We start from the raw sequence: 7,885 nt of genomic DNA, 5'->3' as shown, positions 1-7,885 counted from the left end.
CCTTCTGCTGTTTCCTTAACTTGCTTTTTCACACCAAAGTGAATGTTTACTTCATACCTTCTGAGAACATGCTCCACCCACAGCTAGCTGATAGTCTCACTTCATTTCACCAAGAAGAGATTCAAATTCTATCATCTTCCCATCAATTTAGCCATCATAATCCTCTACGCGTGCCTCATTCCTGTTTTCCTTGAGCCCTGTTATGCTGCAGGCCTGTCCCTCCTACAAAGGTCCCATCCCTTCTTTTTTCTCATGGACGATGCCTCTTCAGGGGTCCTCCTCCTGATCACCCTCCCATCTGTTTCCTCTTGCCATCTTAACTGTTGCCATCAACATCCACATGCCCTGTCTCCCACCTTAAACACTCCCTGACCCGACAGCCCTCTCTAGTGATCACCCTAAGCCCCTTTAGGGCCAGCTTGTCCTACCTTCTGCTCCCTCATTTTCCATTCACTCAACCAATTGAGTCTGTCCTCTATGCCACCCTTTTTGAAATTGTTGCCATCACGGTCATCAAACCCTCATATTACTGAATTCAGTGTACAGTTCTGCCTCCGTTTTACCTAAACCCTCACAAGCACTCTGCATCGTCTACTTTCTAGAAGCAGGTTTCTCCTCCTCTTCTCCTTTTACATGCCCTGTCCCTCTGCCCAAACTCTGGGGGTTGGGCTTCCTCAAGGCCTTGTCCTGAGCACTCTTTTTCTCTCTTTATGGATTACCTCACCCAGTCTAAGTTTTTCTATCACCTTTATGCAGACAAATCACAAATTTGTCTTAACCTGCCCAGAATGTCTTCCTTGATCCTGTCTCTTTCAAAAGCTTATTCCCCCACCCACCAGGCTTTCCCTACATCCTCAATATCAACGCCTTAAGACACAAACATAAAAGTCATCTTTGAATCTTCTTTCTTCCTTACTCCCTTCCTCCCACAACCAGTCCATCAGTAGGTCTTGTCAATGCCACCACCAATATCTCACGCAATCACATCCTTTCTGCCCATCTCCACTGCCCCTCCCTGCTCCAGATCACCACCATCTGCCATGTAGCTATGTGGCAGCTCCCTCCGTCTCCTCCTTCCTCTACTAGCCCTTCTAGTCCATGTTCCACACAACATCAGGAGTGATTTCCCCAAAGCATACTCCAAGCCCCTCACATGGCCTGTGAGGTCCTATCTCATCAGACTCCCACCTACATCTCCACCTTGATCTCCTCTTACTCTGGTGTGCCCATATGGCCTTTTCCATTTATAGACCATACTTTAGTAGGTTAAAGTTGACTACCAGTTATTTGCTAGTCCTCTGCCCTATTCCTCATCACCCCTATCAAGAAATGGAGTCTAAAAAAATATTCCATGCAAGTGGAAACTAAAAGAGATTAAGGGAAATCTACACATCTATATGTAGATATAATTACTTCAAATAGACTTAAAGTCAAAAACTGTGAAAAGAGACAAAAGAATATCTTTATATAACCAGAAAGAGGTCAATTCATTAAAAGGATATAACAATTTTAAATACGTATGCACCCAACATCAGAGCACCTAAATATATAAAGCAAATATTAATAAATCTCAAGAGAGAGACAGACTGTAATACAATAATAGTAGAAGACTTTAATACCCCACTTTCAGCAGTGGACAAATCATACAGAAAAAAAGTAAATAAAACATCAGACTTAACAAATTTAGTGAGATTAAAATCATATCAAGTATATTTTCCAACCACAATGGCATAAAACTAGAAAGCAATAACAGGAGGAATTTCAGAAAATTCACAAATACATGGAAATGAAACAACATGCTCCTGAACAATCAATGGGTCAAAGAAGATATTAAAAGGGAAATTAAAAATTACCTTAAGATAAATAAAAATGGGGACACAACATACCAAAACCTATGTGATGCAGCAAAATCAGGTCTAAGAGGGAAGTTTATAGGATTAAACACTAACATTGAAAAGAAAAATGACCTAAATAAATAACCTAAGAGTACACCTCAAGGAACTAGAACAAACTAAGAACAAACTAAGCCTAAAGAACAAACTAAGCCTAAAGTTAGAAAAAGAAAATAATAAAGATCAGAGTAGAAATGAATGAAATAGAGACTAGAAAAACAATAGGTCAATGAGACTAAGAAGTTGGCTTTTTGAAAAGATAAACAAAATTCACAAACCTTTATCAAGACTAAGAAAAAAGAGATTATTCAAATAAAATTAAGAGGAAACATCAGAACTGATACTACAGAAATGCAAAAGACCACCAGAGGCTACTGTAAACAAGTATATGCCAACAAATTGAATAACCTAGAAGAAACAGATAAATTCCTAGACACACATAATTCTACCAATACTGAATCATGAAGAAAAATAAAATCTAATCAGACCAATAACAAGTAGATGCATTAATAAGAAATGCTTTCCCATCAAAGAAAAGCCTAGGACCTGATGGTTTCATTGCTGAATTCTACCAAAAATTTAAAGAACAATTCCTCTCAAATTCTTCAAAAAACTGAAGAAGAGTAAATACTTCCAAATTCATTTTATGAGGCCAGCATTACCCTGATGCTAAAGCCAAAGACACTACAGGAAAAGGAAACTATAGGTCAATATGCCTGATGAACACAGATGCAAAAATCTCAAACAAAAAATGCTAGCAAACTGAATTCAACAGCACACGAAAAGGATCAGTCACCCTGATCAAGTGGGATTTATTCCTGGGATGCAAGGATAGACCTTGTCAACAAATGCAAATCAATGTGATTCATCCTATTAACAGAATGGATAAAAAACATGTAATCATCCCAATAGATACATCTGATAAAATTTAACATCCTTTCATGATAAAAACTCTCAACACATTAGGCATAGAAGAAATGTACCTCAGCATAATAAAGGCCATATATGACCCACACACAGCTGACATCACACTCAATGGTAAAAAGTTGAAAGCTTTTCCTCTAAGATTATAAATAAGAGAAGGATGCAACACAGTACTGGAAGTCCTACCCAGACTTGGTAGGTCTTCCAAGACCTTGAAAGCCAGGTGGGGTGGCTCATGCCTATAATCCCAGCACTCTGGGAGGCCAAAGTGGGTGGATCACCTGAGGTCAGAAGTTGGAGACCAGCCTGGCCAACATGGCAAAACCCCATCTCTAGTAAAAATACAAAAATTAGTTGGGCATGATGGTGCATGCCTGTAGTTCCAGCTACTCAGGAAGCTGAGGCAGGAGACTTGCTTGAACCTGGGAGGAGGTTGCAGTGAGCCAAGATGGTGCCACTGCACTCAATCCTGGGTGACAAAGTGAGACTCTGTCTCAAAAAAAAAAAAAAAAAAGGAATTGAAGAAGACACAAATAAATGGCCCAACAAATAAATGAAAACAAATCCCTTGTTAATGAACTGGAAGAATTTATGTTGTTAAAATGTCCATATTACTCAAAGCAATCTGCAGATTCAATGCAATCTCTATCAAAATTCCAATGACTTTTTTCAAAGAAATAGAAAAGCAATTCAAAGATTCATATGAAACTACAAAAAAACCTTGACTAGCCAAAAAATCTTAACCAAAACAACAAAGCTAGAGGTATCACATTGCTTGACTTCACAATATATCATAAAGCTATAGTAACCAAAACAGCATGGTACTGTCATAAAAACAGACACACAGACCAATGGAACAGAATAGAGATCTTGGAAATAAATCCACACATTTATGGTCAATTGATTTTCCACAGAGGGTAAGAATACACAATGAGGAAAAGATAATCCCTTCAATAAATGGTGTTGGGACAACTGCATATTTCTGTGCAGAAGAATAAAATTAGAACCTTATCTCATACCATATAAAAAATAAACTCGAAATAGATTAAAGACTTAAATGCAAGACCTGAAACTGTAAAGCTACAGAAAACAGGGGAAAAGCTCCATGACATTGGTCTGGACAATGATTTTTTTGGATAAGACTTCAAAAGCACAGGCAACAACAACAAGAATAGACAAATGGGATTATGTCAAACTAAAACTTTCTGCACAGCACAGGAAACAGTCAACACAGTAAAGGGACAATCTATAGAATGGGAAAAAATAACTTCAAATCACACAACTGATGAGAGGTTAATAGCCAAAATATATAAGGAACATGAACAACTCAATAGCAAGAAAACACATAACCCAATTAAAAATGAGGCAGATGACCTGAATAGACATTTCTCAAAGAAAGGCAAATAGGTGTATGAAAAAATGCTCAACATCACTAATTATTAGGGAAATGAAAATCAAAACCACTATGGAATATCACCCCATATCTGTTAGAATGGCTATGATTAAAAAGATGAAAGGTAAGTATTAGAGAAAATATGAAGAAAAGGGAATGCTTACACAATATTGGTGGAAATGTACATTAGTATGGTCATCATGGAAAACAGCATGGAGGTATTTAAAAATAAAGAACTACTATATGGTCCAGAAATCCCATTACAGGGTATTTATTCAAAGTAATTGAAATTAGGATCTGGAGAGATAGCTGCACTCCCATGTTCACTGCAACACTATTCACAATAGCCAAGATGTGGGATCAACCTAAGTGTCCATCAACAGATAAACGAATAAAGAAAATGTGGTATATATACACAATGGAATACTATTTGGCCTTAAAATAGAAGAAAATTCTGTCATTTGTGACAATATGGATTAACCTAGATGACATGTTAAATGAAATAAGCCAGGTGAAAATACCACATGATTTCACTTATATATGGCATCTAAAAAAGTTAAACACATAGAAACAGAGAGTAAAATTATGGTTACCAGGGGTTGGGGGTAGGGAACAGTAATTGAGAAGATATTGATCGAAGAATATAAAACTTCAGTTAGGAGAAATAAGTTCAAAAGATCTGTTGCACAAATGGTGACTATAGTTAATAAACTGCATTAATTTGTGAAAATTGCTAAGAGTAAATTTTGTGTTCTTACCATGAAAGATGATAAATATGTGAGGTAATGCATATGTTAATTAGCTCAATTTAGCCACGCCACAATGTATACATATTTGAAAGCATCATTTTGTACACAGTAAACATAGACAATTTTTATTAGTCAATGTTAGAAAATATTTTTTAAAAAACTATGTAGTTTACAAAGCTTAAAGTATTTGCTATCTGGCTTTTAAGAAAATGTTTGCCCATCCCTTCCCTGGAGTCTTGGAGAGCAAGGATGGCTCTCTATACCTTTTATAGTACCTGGCATTTAGTAGGTACATATTAAATATCTGTTGAAAGAAGTGAAGAGCCTCAAGGCCCAGCTCTAACCCCTCTTTAATGGGAGGCTCTTTTTTTGGAAGGGCAGTGCTAGACAGGTATGGGTCAGTTCTCTTCTGATAGTCCCAGAGTCTACAGCGAACCAAAGATGAAAGCTCTGAAGGAGAGACACCAGTACTCACAGGTCTCATGTCCATGCTCCGTCCAAGGGGACCTAGCTACTTCCTTACCCCTTCTCAGTTTCAGGAGAAGAAAAGTGTTGGGAGATTGGTGAAGACCCTTTCCCACCAATTGCTGTGGTGAACCCTCCAGCAAGGGCATGGCTACTTTCAGGAAAGCAAAGAGGGTCCTCTGCTTCTCTATCCTTCCCAAAAAACATGGGCTGGGGGTAACCCTAAAGAGCAGCCATGGAGGACTGTGGGAAGGACTCAGCCTTGCTGTAGAAGCTCTCTGCAAAGCAAGAGGCAGGGTATGGTAACATGCCAATTCCTGGTTAAATTGGACTTGATAGGTGAAAGATGTCAGGCTGTGTGTGGTCACATTGTACATATGCATGCCTGGGGGTTACCAGGCTGTATGCAAATGTACAAGGAAGAGGTAGGCTCTGAGAACCTGCCAGGGCCCCTGGGATGAGCTGTGGATTTTTGCCCCTGATCCCATGAATTGGAGGGTCCTCTGCTCAAAACATATGATGTACATGTCTTCTTTTAATTTGGTATCGTCTTTAGGTCCGGAAGAGAAAACATTCCCTTCCTTGTACCAAAGTCCTCAGCTCAGCTTCCCTGAGTCCACAGAGGGTTGCCTCAGACGAACTGGGATCTGAAGTCCTGAGAAAGCACCAGCTTCCACCACTCCCAAGTCCTGGAGGGTATCCAGTAACTGCTCCCGGGCAGCACCAATAAAGCAATTCTCCAGAAAGATGGGCAGGCCTCCCACACCATCACGCAGGGTATACATGGGCACTCGCACCAGGCCCAGCACCTGTAAAAGGAAGGAGACAGGAGACACTGGGACTCCAGGTAGCTCATGTCACTACCTCCATCCTCTCTTTAGCAGATCTTTCTAGAGCAGATGCCGCAACTCTTAATACTCCAGCAGAAACAAGCCCAAGGCTCCTATCTAAAGGAGGCCCAGTGGGCTCAACCCTCTGCAGACAAATGACCCAAGACATGCTATCCAGCTCCATCAATGTTAATCCTTATGACTTCTGTCCCCTAAACCTCTAGTGGCTCCTAACGCCAAAATTCATGCTTAGCCCTGCAACAATGGTTCTCAAAATGGGAAACCTAGACCACCGTTATCAGCATCACTTGGGAACTTTTGAAAAAAGCAATCTCAGATTTCTGAACCCCTGCCCTCCCAGAACTTGGGAGTGGTGGAAGCTGGTGCTTTCTCACCCACAACCAGCGTTCTGGGAGTAGAATCTAGTCATTTTTGTTTTTATAAGCCTCAGAGATGATTCTGATACTTGACAAAATTTGAGAACTACCTCCATATACAATCTGTCTCTCGCCCTGGCCTTAAGTATTAGGGCCATATCCTCTTCCTAAGAAAAACAGAGGCCCAACAATAAGGGACTAGGGTAGATGCCTGGCCATTTTCACATTATCAATAGAGAGCAGCAGAGAGATGTAGATATGTGTGTTCTAGAAAAATCTCTCCAGAGCCCAGTAAAGGGCGAGGTGGGTGGAAATCTTCCCAGGAAGCCTAGGTTGGCAGTACCATTCAATAAGAGAAGACCAAGATCCCAACTCCACCAAGAAAATGGGGAAGAGGGCAAGTTCTGACAGACGGGGACCTCAATCCAAAAAGAGTTGCTGAGGCAAAGGAAGACATGGAAGGAAAAGGAATAAGATATGGGGCAGGGTCCCAGACTGGCCCCACCTCCAGCCCGTGGTCCTTGGCGCCTGTTGCGCTGGCCTCCACAGCCAACAGCTGCTCGAGCGTCAGAGATTCGGCATAGAAGTGGGCCACAACGCGTGGCCCTGATCCGGCGTGGGAGCTGCGGTAGTCAGGGCGCTCCACGCGGAAGGCGGCCGCCGCCTCGCCCAGCAGTTCCAGCAGACCACGGTTCAGCCCGTCCTCCAGGCTGCTGTCTTGCGAGTCCACGAATCCGCCAGGGAAGCCCAGGCGCCCATCAAAGCGCATCTGCATCTGAGAGAGGAGGAAGCTGGGATTGGCAGGGACACCCGAGAGTAGCGCCGCAAGGAAGGTGCAAGGCCAGAGCGGAGAGTGGCCGGGCGCGCGCCCTCCTCACCAGTATGGCGTAGCGCACAGGGAGGCGGCCAAAGAGAATTCCAGGGTCCGGCGCGTGCAGGAGCGCATAGCAGGCATGCCTCCAGCCTGGCCCCAGCGCCAAGGGCCTCGGCCAGCTCCAGCCTGCGGGCCCTGGCCATGGCCCGACACTACTCTTCCGCTGTTCCGAAGGCCTACGAGGGCACAAGGGCGAATCTCACCTCGGACCAATCCGAGCGTGGGCGGTGCCGCAAGGCACCATCCCTGCAGGGATAAGGGGAGGAACCTAGGCGCCTTAGGTCAGGGCACAGCGACCGGTGCCGGAGGCAGCCAATCAGGGCGGGGCTTGCAGACCGGACTGATGTCCAGAGCCCAGGAACCTTAGGGAAACCTTAAGCA

The 7,885-nt window shown here is 42.6% G+C and overlaps 1 pseudogene across 1 annotated transcript; it reads right to left on the bottom strand.

Moving 5' to 3' along the window:
* Nucleotides 1-4,464: 4,464 nt before the first annotated feature.
* On the bottom strand, nucleotides 4,465-7,746 carry NUDT16P1 (nudix hydrolase 16 pseudogene 1; annotated as a pseudogene). Its single transcript, XR_002943200.3, has 3 exons — nucleotides 7,509-7,746; nucleotides 7,136-7,405; nucleotides 4,465-6,232 (listed from the first exon to the last, which is right to left on the bottom strand). The product of XR_002943200.3 is annotated as a nudix hydrolase 16 pseudogene 1 (transcript).
* Between the last annotated feature and the right edge of the window lie 139 nt (nucleotides 7,747-7,885).

This window comes from Pan troglodytes, chromosome 2 (genome assembly GCF_028858775.2).
Source record: "Pan troglodytes isolate AG18354 chromosome 2, NHGRI_mPanTro3-v2.0_pri, whole genome shotgun sequence".
Classification (NCBI taxonomy): Eukaryota; Metazoa; Chordata; class Mammalia; order Primates; family Hominidae; genus Pan; species Pan troglodytes.
This window is presented reverse-complemented; position numbering and strand designations above follow the sequence as displayed.